A 17,720-nucleotide genomic window follows, 5' to 3' on the forward strand; every position below is an offset into this window, starting at 1 on the left:
ACCACCACTGCCCTGCTGTGTGTGTGTGTGTGTGTGTGCGCGCGTGTGTATGTATGTATATATATATGTATATATATGTGTGTCTGTGTGTGTCTGTGTATATATATATATATATATATATATATATATATATAGTTGTTTGTTTGTTTGTTTTCTGAGACAGGGTTTCTTTGTGTGTAGAACAGGCTGGCCTTGAACTCACAGAGATGTGCCTGCCTCTGCCTCCTGAGATGTTGGAGTGGCCTGTGACTGATGAAGTGGGATGGTGGCTTAGGACTTTGGAATCAAGGAAAGATCTAGGTCCAATACCCTACTGTGCTCTTTCTGGCAGAGTTCCTTCGACAAGATAATGTGTTTGTTTTACTGGTAGAAATCTATGTTGTACAGAGTTACATTTTCCTTATTGGTAAAATGTGCATCTCAGGGGAGTTAAGCAGAAGATTTATGGAAAGTGCCTTTCACAGAGAGCTGGGCGCACAGTAGGTGCTCAATCACCATTAGTTCTTCTGGTTCCTGCAAGGAGTAATGGCAATCAGGGCACTAGGACTCAGAAGCCTGCCTTCCTGCTACTAATAAAAGAAATAATGTGATTTATTTTTTCAGTACTGTTTGGGGAAAGGCATGTGCTTCATAAATATGTATTGGGAAGTACTTAGCAAATGAGTAGAAATAATAAAAATATGTCAAAGTAAACAGCTCCTATAAATATGTCACTTGGTAGACAAATTAGTGTTTTATTACTACTAAATACTATTGCTCGCCGAAAAGGATTTCAGATTACTCGCACAATGGGTACATTATTGAATGCCTCTGTGGAAGGGCACGATAAAGATGAAAAATAGTGATGGTGATAACGCCGAAGGTGGAAAAAAGGAGGGGTGTGGGTAAATGCAGCTCTGAGGCCTCGCTCCAGTGATCTGCTCATTATTTAGTAGCACTCCGGTGATTTAGCCATAATATGGACCAGAGAGCCCCGAGAGAAGGATTTCTGTGGGATACCATGAATCCAGGCCTTAATTATTGAGTCCAATTAAGGCAGTAAGTGCACTCCCTTTTAGAACTGGCACTCTGCTTGTGAGCTAAGTTAACAAATAATTCCAGAACATCTCACCTCTGTTTTGGACTTATTACATGTCTGTGCCTATAATTCACATCCAGAGAAGGGCAAAGTGGTGGAGTGTGTGAGCCCCTAGCAAGGCTCACAGGCCCGTTTCAGAAACATGAGATGGTGAGCCATGATGGTACATCAAAGGAACAGGAAGTAGAGACAGAAGGAGACAGTAGACACCTTTGTGGGAAAAAAAGCTCCTAGAGAAACAGAGAATACTGGAGTTGGGGAAGTGGGGGGGGGTAGGAGCTGGGGAGGGGCTGCAGCAAAGTGAAGCTGCAGAAATAGGCAGGCAAGAGAAAGGTGTGGACATTCAGTTCAGGTTCAGGGGGCCTATAGAAGGGGGAGCTCCCCGTGCACTCCAGGTTGGAGAGAGAGAGAGAAAAAATGGTTTCATATCCCAGCTCTGCTTTTCTCTGTGTGGAAGTGGGAAAATTACTTAAAATGTAGATTCTGGTTGATAACAAGCAAATAACAGTATGGAGCTTGCTGGGCTCTTTTGAGAACTGGAAATAGTAATGACACTTGTAAAATGACAGCCTGATATAAATAATATTTTAGCTCCCATTCCCTTCTGATAGTCGTGATTTTTGAAATGCAAGGGGTAGAACGCATTACTGTGGTAGAGCACTTACCTGGTATATACAAAAATCCTAAGCACCAAAATATTGAATGAGAAAAAAAAAAGCCAAATTGCTCAGGAAAACCCTGAGAAGCCTGTGATCTGAACTTGAAGGATAAGAAAATGATGTCAATGATGTCACTAGACACCAGGCAGAAGAATTAGCATTTATATGACTTCCATGACTAGGCATCTTCTTAGCTCACTGGCTAATGATCCCCTATGTCAACCTGGTGTTTTATGTTTTACTAAGGCCTTTGTGCATCAGCTCATTTAATCTGCAGGGCAGACTTGCTTTTCTGGGATGGGAAGAGTTCAGAAAGGTTAAGTACCTGCCACTGATGGGTGGTCGTTAGCAGTCATAGTCATTGTACTGCAACCTTTCTCAGCTGGGTCCCTGCCTTCCTAACGTGAATGTAGCTAATCCTAGCAAAGGTTATGCTGCTTCACAGACTTGCCTACTATCTCCAAGTGAGATAATACACTGGGTGAACTGGAAAACTGTCGGGTGCAATGAAACATGAAATCAAGGTTTCAACATTCAAACCCTAGTATAAAGCAAGTTGATGATAGGAGACTCACTCAGTGTCACCATGCACGGGACTGACTCAGCCAAAACTCGAACTCTGGGACCTACCCCCACCCCCGCCCTGCAATCCGAGCCCGGATTCCGCCAGAGGGCGCTCGCGGAAGCTGCGCTCTAGGTCGCCGCGCGCCCGATTCCTCTCTATGGTGGCGCGGGCGCGGCGGAGCGGGGAGCGCTCCCGCGGGGGCGGGGCCGCGCGCGGGGAGGGCGGGGCCGCACGCAGACGGGCGGGGCCCACGCCGAGCCGCGGGAGACTGGGGCGGTGGGGGTGGACTTCCTGAGGCCGCCCGTGAGGATGTGGTGCGCGCACCCGGGTGCCCCTCAGCCGGGGAGTTGCGGCGGCGGTGACCAACCCCGCAGCTCCGCTACCTAAGCGGCCGCGGTCGAGAGCCGGCCTCTGTCCTCCCAGGTGCGGCCCGGCAGCGTCCGCGGCAGGTGAGGAGGCGGTGGCCGCGGCGGATCGGGCCGGAGGACAGGGTGCTCCAGGCTGTGTGCTCTCGGGGTGTGGGGCTCCAGCTGCGCTCCGGGAGTGGGACAGCCACTTGGCCTCAGGAACTCTCCGCTGCCAGGTCACCCCACACCTGTCCCATTGAAAGTGCCGCAAAGCATTTCGCCTGTGTGCGCCGTAACCCCGGACGTGTGTCCTCAACTTGTGCCTAAGTGTCGTAAGAGCCCTGCGGGTCCTGCTGGCTCCCGGGGAGGTGCGGTGGGGTGGGGGGTGGGGGGGGAGGATGCATTTCTGTAGGACAGAGAAAACTGAGGCAGAGGAGCTTTGGCGGCACTGGCTCCCCGCCTACGGGACGACACTGGAAATTCGGAGTTTGGAGATTAGATTGGAAGTTGGGGATTGCTGCTCTCCCCTTCTCCCTGCCAGGGGCTGCTGTCTGCCTCTTCGGAGTCGACCTCTGTTCCCGAGGTGTGTGAGGTCGCTGCTGTGTGGCTCTGGCCAGACTCCGGGAAGTGGGGTCCCTCTCCAGCCGGCTGCCCAGGAGACATTTGACCCGGCATGGGGAAGTCTGGGTAGACCAGAGGAGCCGTCAGCTTTTCCTGGCATCTGTCTGCTCAGAGCTTGGTTGGAGACTGGCAGAAACGACAAAACAACAGCTTGATTTCTCCTTTTTGTTAGGCTGTCATTTGGGAGGGGGGGCGGGGTGAGGAGGTGCTGGTTGTGTAATCAAGGAAGAGTACCACGTTCCTCGCTGTCCACCACGGAGGAAGATTATTTTTAACTTTGAAATGGGACTTTACCCACAACTCTCACTCTGTACCCTGGTTAAAGGCCATGAACAAACACCCCGGGTGCATGTGGCCTTCTAAGAAAGCGGTACGTTCCTTTGCATGTTTTGGCTGGTGGTTTGGAGAACCAAGAGACTTCCTTGTCCCTCTTTTTGAGAGCCTTTTGGTGGCTCTTGCCGTGACAGTCATGTACAGAAATGTGGCAAGGCTGTTCGAGTATTATGGCATTTTTCTAGGAATGGGAGGGGACTTGGTCCTGGGCCGAGTTTGTAGAGTTCTAGGACTGAAGTTGGCAATGATAATTCCTTTCTGGCAACTTATTTATCATCCTCCTTCTCCCCTCCCCCACATTCTGTCACATTCAAAGAAATAGATGGTGACAAGTGTTTCTGAAATTTTTTGCCTATTTGCTAAGTCTGGATTCCAGAGTACATTTCAAAAGTGGTGGCTTATTTATTTACAGGTGGTTTTTGTTTTTATTTTTTGTTTTATTGGGGCAGAGTTTCTTTGTTTCCTTGGCTCTCCTGGAACTCACAGAGATCCACCTGCCTCTGCCTCCCAAGGGCTGGGATTAAAGAACGAATGGGTATTGTAGAGGACAGTAGCGGATTGATATGGCTAATAACTTGATGGTGTTCAAAGATGACCATGTAATAGGGGGGACACACTCACTTTAGTGTTTTTTTTTTTTTTCTAGTTGCAAAGTCCAGTCCATTAAAACTTCTCATATTGATCAGCTGTTATCCTGACTGTTTACATTGGGATCCAGGGTTATAAATCTATCCACTAAATTGACCAATTTAACCAACTGCTAAAATAATAACAAAAATGAGAAAGCCTGTTCTCAGAAAGCTTAACTATTTTCAAACTCTATTTACCAAGCCAGTTTATCTAAGTATTCAGTACCATGCCTCTTATAAGGGATTTTCATTGACTAACAAATTGCAACATTAACAAAAAGATGGCTTCTTTTCCAAGTATCTAAGGTGTGTGAAGTTTAATGCAGCCACACCTGCCTCTGTGGGTGGTACCTGCTACTTACCCACACTATCCACATAAACGCCAAGAATGTTGGAGAGGGAGCTAAGTACACTGGTTTTTATTCGCATTGTAGAATCTTTAATACAGCAGCTGTTGTTTTAATGAGATAAGGGACTTTGACACCAAACTTGTGTTACTAGTTCATTTATGTTTGGGAAGGAAAGAGAAAGATTAATTACTGCACCTTGGAGTCTCTACAATCTAGAGTTGGATTCTTGTTTAGAGTTGGCTGAGGACCCGATGGTGTAGATTGCTGCTAGTGAAGTCTCAAGGGAGGGGCTGCTTAATTTTCTTTTGTTTTTGGAGTTGATGACTTATTTGGTGATGGTTGCTGGTTATTAGCACTGTGGGAGTGGGGATAGTGGTGTTAAGGTTAAGGGGTGGGACTGTGGGCCTTGCACATAGTAAACATGCTACACCAAGGAACTATACAACCCATGACTCCTTGATTATCTTTGTTTGATTACTGATAATTACCTGGCATCTCCTTAAGAAAGAATGATTTTGATAATTATAAGAGTGATCTTTTCATATGCAGACTCCTATTCCTTTTTTTTTTTTTCAAGACAGGGTTTCTCTGGCTTTGGAAGCTGTCCTGGAACTAGTTCTGTAGACCAGGATGGCCTTGAACTCACAGAGATCCACCTGCCTCTGCCTCTCGAGTGCTGGGATTAAAGGCATGTGCCACCACTGCCAGGCCTTAGATTCCCATTCTTTCATGGGGAAATGCTTGGGTTACTTTCTTATTTTGTGATTTTATATTAGACATGGGATTTAAAAATCCTAAAACCAATTGAGCTCTCTGGCTCACATAAAGGTCATCTCAGATAGGTAGTAATAGGCCTCTTGTGTTTATTTTCCTTAGGCAGCCCTGTCCCTAGGACTTAACAGTTGCTGGACTCTGGACAGTTTGTCACAACTAATTCTGTTAAGCTGATCTTATTCTAAACCCATTATCTTTTCTCTTCCCTAAGATGGCTGTGACGTTCCTCCTTTGCTTTTACTTGGGCTGAATAGTCCACATTTATGGAGTCTGTTTACATCTGAAGTAGAGCTAAGCAGTTGGTTAAGAGTCCTACATGTTTTAGAAACATTTCCCCTTTACAAAGCAAGTATAAAATCTGCATTTCTTCTGGGAGAAACCCAGCTCTTGATCCGATAGTAAAACAAAAGCTGGTTCTTCCAGCTTTCAGCCTTTAGGAAATCTGTGTTAAACTGTTCCTTACTCTGTGGTTTTGCCAGGGCCATGACTAGTCAGTAGTGGTGAGTGTTGACCCAGTCAGTGGTACTGGGAAACCCTGAAGTCTGCTGAGCCATCAAAGGAAAGTCAGATTATATTCAGCGTGGCTTTCAGCCTTGTTTTATTGTAAGGAGTTTCCAGAAGTGAGCCACTCCTTGAGAGGTGGTTCAGTTTGTAACCCAGGCATTCTTGAAAGATGCTGATCTCAGGGCCCCACCTTCTGGAGGTTTTGATTCATTGGAAGATGACCTACATTTTGAAACCACCTGATTGCTAAAAAAGCTCTCTAACTGTGCAGCCAATGTTGAGAAACATTGTTGTATGCACTGATAGGTACACACACACACACACACACACACACACGTAGAATAAAAACATAACACCTGTACATCAAGTTCTATGGAACTTTGAAAATTGAAGTTCACTTTTTTTAATGCTCCCCCCAGGGTTTCTCTGTGTAGCCCCGGCTGTCCAGGAAATTGCTGTGTAGACCAGGCTGGCCTAAAACTCAAAGATCCACCTGCCTCTGCCTCCTGGGATCAAAGGTGTTTACTACCACATGTCTGGCTTAACATTTTAAAAATTGAAATGGGATGCACTGAGTTCTTTCTATATTGGCAGTCTCTCTGATTACATGGTGATATTTTCCAGGATGTTTGGTTTGCTAGAATAGCCCATCTCCTAGTTGTGACAGATAAACAAAAAGCTTGTATGACTTTTATATTCATTGCATTACAGCAAGGCCCCTCTCCTGTATTATCTACTGGGAGTCATGAGGGAGGGTTTTTGGTGAAAGTACCTTTCTTTATCCCCTGAGTAGACAAATGAATGATAATGTGGAAACAGCTGGAGGTTTGAATAGGTAGTAGAATGTAGTTATGATCAGTGTGGGATGAGAGAGATGCCTGGGGATTTTTTGGGTAAGATTTTAAAATAAAACCAACATGCTTGTTATTTTGTTTCTTCTGGCTGAAGCCCTTACTGAAATTAATGGATGATTAATAAATTGTCAAAAAGTTTTAGTCACAGGTTCTTTGCTGAGTTCATGGAAAGAAGAAAAGTTGCTTAAGTCTGGAAGGGTCTGAGTTAAAACAGATTGGACACTAGATATACTAAGGGAGTAGATTTGGGTTTAAGAAATGGACTAATATGGTTTTGAAACCCAGCTTTTCACTTCATGGCTGCTTGAGTTTAGGTAAATTTCTGAACCTCTGTGAGCTTTATTTTCTTAATCTACAAAATGAAAATATCTGGTAGGATTTTTCTGTGGATTAAGATGTGGAAAAATATGTATTAAAAGATAGGCTTTTTTTTTTTTTGCTGTTTGTATATTGAAGCAGCTCATTTAAGTCTCCCTTTAGTTTTGTCTCATTGGATTAGTCTACCTTTTTTTAAATTTTATTTAACTTTACTTTATGTACATTGGTGTGAAGGTGTCACTCAGGTCTCTTGGAACTGGAGTAACGAACAGTTTTGAGCTTCCACGTGGTTGTTGGGAATTGAACTCAGTACCTCTGGAAGAACAACCAGTGTTCTTAACCTCTGAGTCATCTCTCCATTCCCTAGTCTTCCTTCTTAAAATATATCTTTTTGTATATATTTTTTGTTTTGTTTTCTGTTTTTGCCAATACAGTAACTAGTCGGTAGTAGTGAGTGTTGACCAAATGAAATTGGGTGACCCTGAAGTCTGCTGAGCCATCAAAGGAAAGTCACATTATATCCAGTGTCAATTTCCACCTTATAGTGTGTTTATTGTGAGAAGGTCCTAGAAAGCAGCCATTCCTTGAAAATACATTGTCTTCCATTTCAGTTTTTAAAATGTTAAGAAAACAGAGAAGTAAACCCCAGTTTCAAAGTTCCATAGGCCTTGATGTATAGATGATAAAATTGTTTTATTGCTCATACGCATATAGGTTTATGTCATAAATATGTATGTTTATATCGTTGTAATACAACAGTGTTTCCCACACTAGGCTGTGTGCCAGAAGCATTTGGCGAGCCTTTGGGTTTGAACAGATGGTTTCAAAGTATGGGTCATAAAGTTTTGCTGCATAGACCAGGATGGCTTTTGTTTTCTTTGGGAAAGTCACTGTAGCCCTTGGCCTGGCCTAGAATTTGCTGTGTCTCCTTGGTGCTGAGATTAAAGGTGTGTACCACCACATCTTGCCTGGCCTCTGCTTTGGCTTTCTCGGAAATGCTGGGATTATACCATGCTTGTCTTTACAATAACATATTTTGTGTGTGTGTGTAAGAAAGAGAGTGACAGACAGACAGAGCTCATTGTGTAACCCAGGCCGTCCTAGAATTAATTCAGTTCTTGTGCCTTTGCCTCCTAAGGAGTTCCTGGATTACTTGCAGCTTCAGCCTAAGGCCTCAAGCATGCTAGGCTAGTGCTGTTCCACTGAGCTTCATCTCTAACCCTCTCATTACTTACTTATAGATACAGTTTAGATATTTTATTTATGTGAAGAATATTTTACCTGCGTGTATGTTTGTGTGATACCCATGGAGGTCAGAAGAAGTTGTGGGATCACCCGGAGCTGGAATTACAGATGGTTGTAAGCCACCTGTGAGTGCTGGAAAACAAACTTGGGTCCTCTATAAGAGTAACAAGTGCTTTTAACTGCCATCAGCATGTCATTGTGCTGGCTAGTTCTATGTCAGCAGCTTGATGTAAACTAAAATCATCTAGGAGCAACCCAAGCCTCAGTTGAGAAAATGTTTCCGTAAGATTGGATCATAGGCAAACCTGTAGGTGTCGAGCTCGGTCCTTTGTGAATAGGGCTACTCTTGGCTTGGTGGTCCTGGGTTCTATAAAAAGCTGCCCGAGCAAGCCATGAGGAACAAGGCAATAAGCAGCACCCCTCCATGGCCTCTGCTTCAGTTCCTGCCTCCAGGTTCCTGCCCTGCTTAAGTTCCTATCCTCATTGCATTTGATGATGAACTGTTAAGTGGAAATGTGAGAGAAACAAACCCTTCCCTCCCCAAGTTGCTTCTGGTTATGGCTTTCCTGACAGCAAAAGTAACCCTAAGACAGTAATCAACATCAGTTTGAGATAATTGTCCAGTCTGGTTTTGAATGTGACATCCTCTTGCCTCAGCCTCTCTGGTGGCTGGAATTACAAAAGTGCATCATCATGCCTAGCTAAAGTGTCTGTTGAAACCCAGCCTGCCTCTTAATGTCTTTCTAGGAGTGAAAGTGTACAGAGGAGCAGGGACTAAAGAACCAGAGAACAGCCTGGTGGTGGTGGTGCACACCTTTTGTCCCAGCACTTGGAGGCTGTCTGTGAGTTCAAGGCCAGCCTGGTCTATAGAGCTAGTACTAGGACAGACAGCCAAGGCTACACAGAGAAACACTGTCTCGAAAAACAAACAAACAAAACAAATCAAAACCCTAAAAACTGGAGAGTATGGGTGAGAAAAATGAAACCACAGGACAATTAGCAATGCTTTACAATTTTCTTTCAGAAATAGTCCAGTGTTGGCATGTGCCCAGAATTACTACCTGCAGTAATAAATTAATAACATTATCCAAATTCTGCTTGGTATATTTGGACAGTAGCCCAGAAACTCAAATTAGGCTAGCAGGCTTTGAGGGTGGCCCTGTTCAGTAGTGCCTGGCATTGGCTCATTCCCATGTCTCCCTTTCTCTGGGTCTTTGTCCTTTCCCTCTCCATCTTCCTTCTTCCATGCTGCCCTTCCTTTCAACTTTGCTATTCATGCCGCGATGATTACAGGCTGGGCTCCTGGAACTGGAGACAGAAAGAGGTTGCTGGTTTGCTAACACCTGTCTCCCAGCTAAATGAATAGGCTCTTTTGTGGGTAGGGTGTTAAAGAAGCTGATTAGTACAATGCTGGCTCCAAGGGCTTACTAATGACACAGCATATGGAAATCATGGGGTTATTTAGAACCATTGTAGACTCTTTCCCCTCCTTTACACTACATTTTTGTTTTTTATATTGGATTATCAGCCGAATTTTTGCATGTGACCTATGAATCTGTTCACTGCCTGAACAGACTAATTTCTGTCATATTGACTGGGAATCATTTATATTCTGTAGAAGTCCCTACCCTTAAGGGCCTTTGTATTGTTCAGTAGATGTCTAGTATGTAATACAATTAAAGTTTTGTTCACTGAGCACTGACATAATTAGTTTAATTTCTGCAACTGGAAAATTAAAATACTAGATGTTTCATAAAATTGCTATTTTTGAGGGTGATTTTACTGTCACTTGAATGGACTTAGGCCCCAGGGTACATTTTTTAAGATGTCTTATTCAACTTGCCTGTAATAGTCTCCTTCTCTGTATAGAATTAATGTATTAAGACACATAATTGGCTATTTAAGAATTCAGCAGAGACAGTGTTTGGCCTTTTACCCCGTGATTATATTTCTTTCCTACATCTCTTTTGAGGAAATGTGTGTAATTTTTGGAAACTCTTAAGTACATCACAGTTACATGAGCACAGGACTGTCGCATGGCCCGGAGACGGGACTGGTTCTCTCTGATAAGCCGTTGTATTTAATTCTCTCCCCGAAGGGTCCGTTTGTTCCTTTTAGATCATAGCACTTGTAAAGTTGATGGGGAAGTGGGAAGGCTGTGAAGCCCAGGAAATCCTTTCATAATTTTCCTGTATGTTTCACAGAAATGGCTCTGACTGTTCTGCTGCGGAACTTGCACTCAAGGAGGCTTTACATTTAATTATTCTAATCCTCACTTAATTTCCTACTGGGTTCATAGTGGGAGTCTCACCAGGCTGCTATCTTGGCTATGACTTACATGGGTTTTATTTTTGCTAAGGCACCAACCTTTATTTACTTATTTATTTGAAATGAAAAGTGACCTTGGTCTGGTAGTTTCTCCATTGTCCTCCTATGTAAAGGAGACAGCATGACTTTCCTGCTGTCTCAGCACAGTGGGATTTTGGGAGGGGGTTGAGGTGGAGACTAGGCTTTATATGATGCGATGCTGCCAGGCTGGTCTCCACCTTGTGGGTTCAGGTGACTCCCTTCCCGAAGCCTGAGTAGCTGTGAAGTTTGGTTTTCACTGGATGAGTGTTACCTGACTTGGTGGAGCTGGCTTCTGACTTCTGTTGTCTTCTGGCCCAACATTCACACCATGGCAAGGGAAGACAGTCTCCATTGCCTCTGGGATGTGGAGGTCTAGTTGCTCCCACCACTCAGAACCTGGTTTCCTCCAAGAGGAGGGGAGTAACCTCATTTGAACCAGTAGGGTTTGCTTGAGCATTGTAACTGCTTGGCTCCTTAACTAATTGCTGCCTCGCCATCCCTACAGGTGTCCAGGAATCAGGCCAGCTGGAGGCTCTGTTGGTCCCTGAATGGTCAAGGATAGTTCTTTAGTAGTCTGCCAGACTTTGTCTGCTGTTAATAGATTTGAAAAAAAAGAAAGCCTTTCCTAAGTGGAACGCCCCTCCCCCACCCCACTTTCTTGTCTTACCTTGTTTGTTTTGGAAACTTTCCATTCCAGGCTCAGGATGATCTCTTGAACACACTGACCCAGTGACAACATGAATCAACATACTGTATCATAAAATGTGTCCTCCACCCCTATTTCCCTTTTCACTCAGTCATGACTAAGACTAAGATACCTGCTTTGGAAATAACCATAACCTCATCCTCCCGCAACTGGTTTCCAGGCTTCCCCAGGTCTTGAGTCAGCTCGGGTAGGTTGTAGCCTCCCTTAGCCATGGAACTAAACCATACACTTCATTTGAAAATACCTGGTTCCAAAAGGAAAGAAAAGAAAAGAAAAAGAAGCCATCCATGGTGGCTGGTCTACAGAGCAAGTTCCAGGACAGTTCGGGAAAACAGTGCTTTTTAGCCCTCTGACCGGTGGGCCAGTGGGAGTTCAGCTGTTTGGAGGAATGGTTAAGTTCTCTGGGTTTTGCAGATATGTAGCCATTTTTTGAACAGTTTGGATTTTTGTTGGAATAGAGTTTAAGAGGCTAAAATTATATGTGAGAGGATGAGAAAAAAAATCTGTTTTTGGGACATGGTCACTAGGGCTGGCCTTCTAATTCTCCATTGTCCTGCCTTAGACTTTCACTCAAGCACTGAGATTACAGATGTGCATTTAACTTCCCTGACCAAGCATCATTTCTGAAAAGTGTAAAGAGGGATTGGAAATTGCTTCTACATGCTTTAAATATGAAAGTAATTAAACGTGCTTCGTGTTTGTTTTAATATGTATGCTGACTATAATATCTTTATTGGAGATAGCACAGACATGGTACCTTTTTGTTTGTTTGTTTGAGACAGGGTTTCTCTGTGTAGGCTGTCCTGGAACTGACTTTGTAGACAAGGCTGGCTTTGAGTTCACAGAGATCCACCTGCCTTTCCTCCCCAGTGCTGGGATTAAAGGTGACTGCCACCACCGCCTGTCTAGAAAAACCAAACCAAACAAAACAAAACAAAAAACCCAAAAACAAATGACAAACCCCTCCTCACATGTTCAAAACAAGCAAAAAGGTTGAAAAGTGCTGATGTCTTTATTTTATAGAGGAGCTAGCGAAGGCACAGAGAAATGAAGGGACTGGAGTCTATCTACTGTCTCCTGACGGGGGCGCTGTTTTCCTCGATTCTACTACAGCAACATGCTTCCTGCCTGCTTTCTGTGCCCTGCATCAAAAGCCATGAGGTTGTGAGAGCAAGGGCGCTTTGATTCCTTGGTAACAGTGAGGAGCAGCTGGCACTTGGTGGGGAAAGCTAACACATGGGCTGGAGAGATGGTTCAGAGGTTAGCAACACTTGTTGTTCTTGCAGAGGGATCTGGGTTTGGTTCCCAGCACTCAGGGCAACTCACAGCCTGCTGTAACTCCAGTCCCGGAGCACCAGAGGCCCTCTTCTGGCCTCTTTGGGCATCAGTGTACATGCGGTGCACAAACATACATGCAGGCAAAACACCCAGACACTAAGTAGAAACGACAACAAATAAATTGGGAGTTTAAAGAAGAAAAGCCAGCATGTCCTAAACAGTGGTGCAGGACTGACCAGCTTTGTGAAGGGTTCTCCCCTACCCCACTAAACCCTCATCGATTGCCAAATGGTGTCTTTGCAGATTATAAGGGGAAAAACGAACAGGAAAACCAGGCTTGAATGTCAGTAGTGTCAATGTGCTGTGAAAATACCTTAAGACCTTAAGTGTTTACATGATTTTCTGTCTCTGCTGGCAGCTCTGGCGCACACTTTGAATAGCATTGTTTAGGTGGTTCTGAGGATAACTGGAGAATTTGATGGGTCTAGCATCATTTTTCTCTCTAGTGCCACCTTGTAAATCGTAGCAAACAAGTGAGACACCTGTTCCTTTCACCTCGGGAGTTCCTGGGTCAGAACCATAAAATACAATACGAGAATTAGATGAGGGACATTACCTCTGGCGTATTTAAGAGTAAACTGGTAGAACTGTATCAGGAGGGATATGCAGCTCTCTTGACTAAGTACCATCATTTCCAACTTCTTGGGCTGTAAGGTGTGACTCACTACCGACAGAGATCCTGGGAGACAGAATAGAAGATGAAAGTTCAAGGTTTGTAGTTTGAGGCTTGCTTTCAGCTGCCTTGCGTAAGAACTGTGAGAAGAAGCACCAGTCACTTGTATGGTTTCGGCGCCTTAGGTTGCTGTCTATTTGGAGCTGGATAAAAAACTCTCCATGGGCTCTTCATTCCAGGTTGAGTGATTGTTTAGCTGTATATAAATTTGAACTTAAAAGACTATTGGAGCATCATTTGGGTAGTTAAACAATAATGAAGCTGTTTAGATGTTTGCAGGGGACACGGCTTCCTGTGTCTGGACTTTGCACAGAGATAGTTTCAGTCGTTCTGAAGCAGAGCTAGTTAGAAAATGTGTTGCCTGTGGCTTCTGACACAGCTGTCCAGACTTCTGGTTGTGCTGGGGCTTTTGTACACATATTGCTTAATTCTTTGGGAGAGAGTTTGTGTTTCTGATTCCAATGTCTATGTTTTTTTTTTTTTTTTTCCTGAATAGATGAGGAAGTTACAAAGGGGGAGCAGCATAGTGCGTGTCCAGGTAATTACCAGCAAGCAGCTTTCTCATGAACCTCCAGAACAGATCCTGTCCCAGCCAACAAAGGGCGAGTGCTTTATGGAACCACTGTGATCTTGGGCTTTTCTTTCCTGTTAATGACTGCTTGGTTGGATAGCCTGCTGTCAAATGTTGTGAGCCATCTTACAGTGGGCCTTGGCTAGTCTAACTTCCAGTAGAAAAGATGGGTGGGGCCCATGAGTAAGGGTACAGATGGCTTTGAAAGTCTGTGTGCCCTGTGAAGTCTTGAATTTTGACTTTGAACATTTCCTTGATGAATGTAATAAAACTCTCTGCAAACAGTCTCCTTCTTATTGGAATCATATGTTGGCCACAGGAGTTTGGGAAGCTGCGTGTGTTCGACAAGGTTTATTCTACTCATTCCATTGTGGAAGATGATCTTCTGAATGGAGTTGTATGCCTTCTAAAGTAGGTGTTAGGAGAAGGCTTGTTTTGTTTTGCTTTCTTTTTCAAGACAGGGTTTCTCTATGTAGTCCTGGCTGTCCTGCAACTTGCTTTGTAGACCAGTGTAGTGAGATAGTTCTGTGGCACTGACCACGCCCATTGGGGGGTAGAGCCATGGGCGGAGTGACCTGTGGAAGGAGGTCGGAGGGGGCCAGGAAAGGCGCTCTTTTTCTGGCGTGGCTCGGACAGGAGAGGATCGGGTTGAATTTCCTGGTGTTCATCTGTCTAGGTTGTAAGTTATTTCTCCCTGAATAAACATCTATTCGGCCTATTTGTTTATCCTGATCCTTATTTAACCGCGATAGACCAGTTTGGCCTCGAACTCAGGGATCAGCCTGGAAGGCTTATTCTTGCCTAAAAATATGAGAGAACTTTGTGTAAGGCTGATCAGAAGACTGGCTTTACTCTTGTTGGGTGGAATATTCCTCTTTGTTCTATATTTTACTTGACTGAGAAGTACCCACTCAATGCTCCGTGGTAGAGCGCTTTTCTTTTCCAGCACATGCCAGGTGCTGGGTTCCTTCCTGTACCACAGAAACCAAACAGAACAAAACACACAACATGTGCCAGTAATTTTATCATATTAATGCATTTGGCCCTCCAGGCAAGAATAGGTCTCAGACCACCACCAGCATTGAAACTGAATCAGCTGAATTGAGTGTAGTTGGTTGTTTTATTCTTTTGGATCTTATTTCTTTGGGGACCACCACCCAGCTCCCAAATAAATCACATGGCATCTTTTTCATATTTATAATTGCCCGGCCTTAGCTGGGCTTGTTTCTTGCCAGCTGTTCTTAATTATCCCATCTACCTTTGGCCTCTGGGCTTTTACATTTTTATATTTCCCTGTGTCTTTTCTTTCCTTCTTATTCCATGTCTGGCTGTGTGGCTGGCCCCTTCTTTTCTTGCTCCTTGATCTTCTCTTTCCACATTTCCCCTATTTATTCTGTCTGTCAGCCCCGCTTAATCTTTCTCCTGCCTTGTTATTGGCTATTCAGCTCTTTATTAGACCAATCACATGCTTTAGACAGGAAAGTAACACAGTTTCACAGAGTTAAACAAATGCAACATAAAAGAATACAACACATCTTTACATCATTAAAACAAATATTCCCCAGCACAAACAAATATAACACATTTTAAAATAATATTCCACAGCAGTTGTATCCCCAGGAGTAGGCTGCCCACCCTTTCAACACATCTAGTGCATGCAGTTTTCAGACTGGGCCTTTATAGATAGAGTCTCATTTCCTGTAATGCAGGCTTAAAATTTCTTTTGAGACATGGGCCTCCTTCTGTGAAGTGCTACTTAAAAATGATGTATTTGTTCCTTATTTTCCTAGTTTCTTTTTTGTTAGTACTAAAGAATTGTCTTATCATTTATTCCTAATCCTGAAATTTTACATGTATAAATCAGCTACCCTTAAAAGCATATTTGGCTAAATATCTAAAGCTTTGGTTTAGGGAAGATTTCATCAGTGGGTTTTCAGATCATTTTTCTTTTCCTTTTTTTCCTGCTTGTGAGTAGCCTTCCACACAGATGGAATCCTACATGAGCTATGTAGATGGGCTTGCCCCTTGGGAATAATTTTAGTGAGAGAAGTGGTGGTGGCCCATTTTGCTAAGAGGCACTGGTCACAGAAGAAAGTAGAACTTGGCTGGGGGAGGGGGGGAGCGCATCACAGGAACTAGAAATACCGTCTTTATCTTTTCCTGCTGGGTAGCAACTACCCACAGTGTGAAGGTCAGTCTCACATGGTAGACCTGCCATGAGCTCTTAACCAGAGTGAGTAAACCTGTTTGCAGCCACTGATTGCACTGCCCAGGGCGCGAGGCAGCCGGTCTGCTAACCACACCCGGTACAGTCAGCCTGTCTGACCGACCACTCTGGTTCTTTCCCATCAGGCATTCGACTGCCTGCTGAGCCGAAACAGTGTGGAGAGTTCACTCTGTATGGCTACTTCTCCATTGCTCCTGGCTATAGGTGGAAACAGGAAAATGCCAGGAAGGGATAGCAGGTAGGTCAGGCCTGGATGTGTTTCATTTGGGCCAGCAATCAATCTTTGCTTCAAGAGTCTTTTTAAATGTCAGCCTGCAGAATAGTCTGAGATGTACTATATGTCAACATTTTACCATTCCTCCTCCATAGTTGGTGGACAGTTCATTAATTGTAGTTTATTTTTTATTTTTTGGTTTTTTTGAGACAGGGTCTCTCTGGGTAGCCCTAGTTGTCCTGGAAATCACTAGGTAGACCAGGTTGGTCTCAACTAATTGAGGTCCACCTGCCTCTTGTGTCTGAGTACTGGGATTAAAGGTGTGTATTACTATGTCCATCCTTCACTAATTGTTCTTTTAAGAAATTCTTTTAATTTTTAGAGGGGTATTTATTTTATCTATATGAATGTTTTGTTTGGGGTGCTGGTCACATAGAAAGTAGAAGTTGGCCCGAGAGGCGAGCATCACATGAATGTGTGTGTGTACATGCGTCTCATGTTTGTACCTAGTCCCCAGGAAGTCAGAGAGAGTCAGGTCCCCTGGAGCTCTGGATCTGGTTGTGAGTTGCCATGTGGTGCTAGGAATCTAACTCGGGCCCTCCCTTTCCAGCCTCTGCAAACATTCTTATTTTGAGGTAATTACAGTTTCACAAAACATTGCAAAAACTGGGTCCATGAAATGGCTTCTCAGTGTTCACATGTGCTACTCTTCTATCAACTTGACACACAAACTAGAGTTCTCTGAAAGGAGGGAATCTCAGTTGAGATCCAGCTGTTAAGGCATTTTCTTTATTAGTGATTGATGACGAGGGCCCAGCCCATGGTGGTCCTAGGTTCCATAAGAAAGCAGGCTGTGCAAGCCATGAGGAGTAAGCCAGTCAGCAGCACTCCTCTTTGGCCTCTGTATCATCTCTTACCTTATCTGATTTCCTGTCCCGACCTCCTTCAGTTGTGAATAGTTACATGGAAGTGTAAACCGAATAAACTCTTTCCTCCCCAACTTGCTTTTGGTCATGGTATTTCATCACAGAAATAGTAACCCTAAGATATCATGCATCCTTCATCCAGTCTTCCCCAATGGTTATATTTGTTTAACCATCATCTAACTGGTTCTATATAGACATGCATGCACGTGCGCACAAACACACATATACACACACACACTCACTCTCTCTGTGTGCCTCTCTTCCTCTCGCACACACTCATTTTTGTGGTACCCTCTTTAGAATCTCACACATCCTTCTGTCTTCACCAGTAATTCTTGGCAACTGGTTATATTTCTGTCATTTTAGAAATGGTGTGGACATGTACTTTTAAGAATGTGACTTTTTGAGACTGGCATTTTTTTCCCTTAGAGTAATACAC

At 44.0% G+C, this 17,720-nt stretch overlaps 1 protein-coding gene across 1 annotated transcript in view; it reads left to right on the top strand.

The window, feature by feature from the left end:
- Nucleotides 1-2,560: 2,560 nt before the first annotated feature.
- Nucleotides 2,561-17,720, top strand: part of Rffl (ring finger and FYVE like domain containing E3 ubiquitin protein ligase) — a 63,981-nt gene continuing 48,821 nt past the window's right edge. The window contains exon 1 of the mRNA XM_051179772.1: nucleotides 2,561-2,751. The gene's annotated coding sequence lies outside the window, so the exon portion shown is untranslated. The remainder of the gene's footprint in view (nucleotides 2,752-17,720) is intronic.

Source organism: Phodopus roborovskii, unplaced genomic scaffold (genome assembly GCF_943737965.1).
Source record: "Phodopus roborovskii unplaced genomic scaffold, PHOROB, whole genome shotgun sequence".
In the NCBI taxonomy this organism is placed as follows: Eukaryota; Metazoa; Chordata; class Mammalia; order Rodentia; family Cricetidae; genus Phodopus; species Phodopus roborovskii.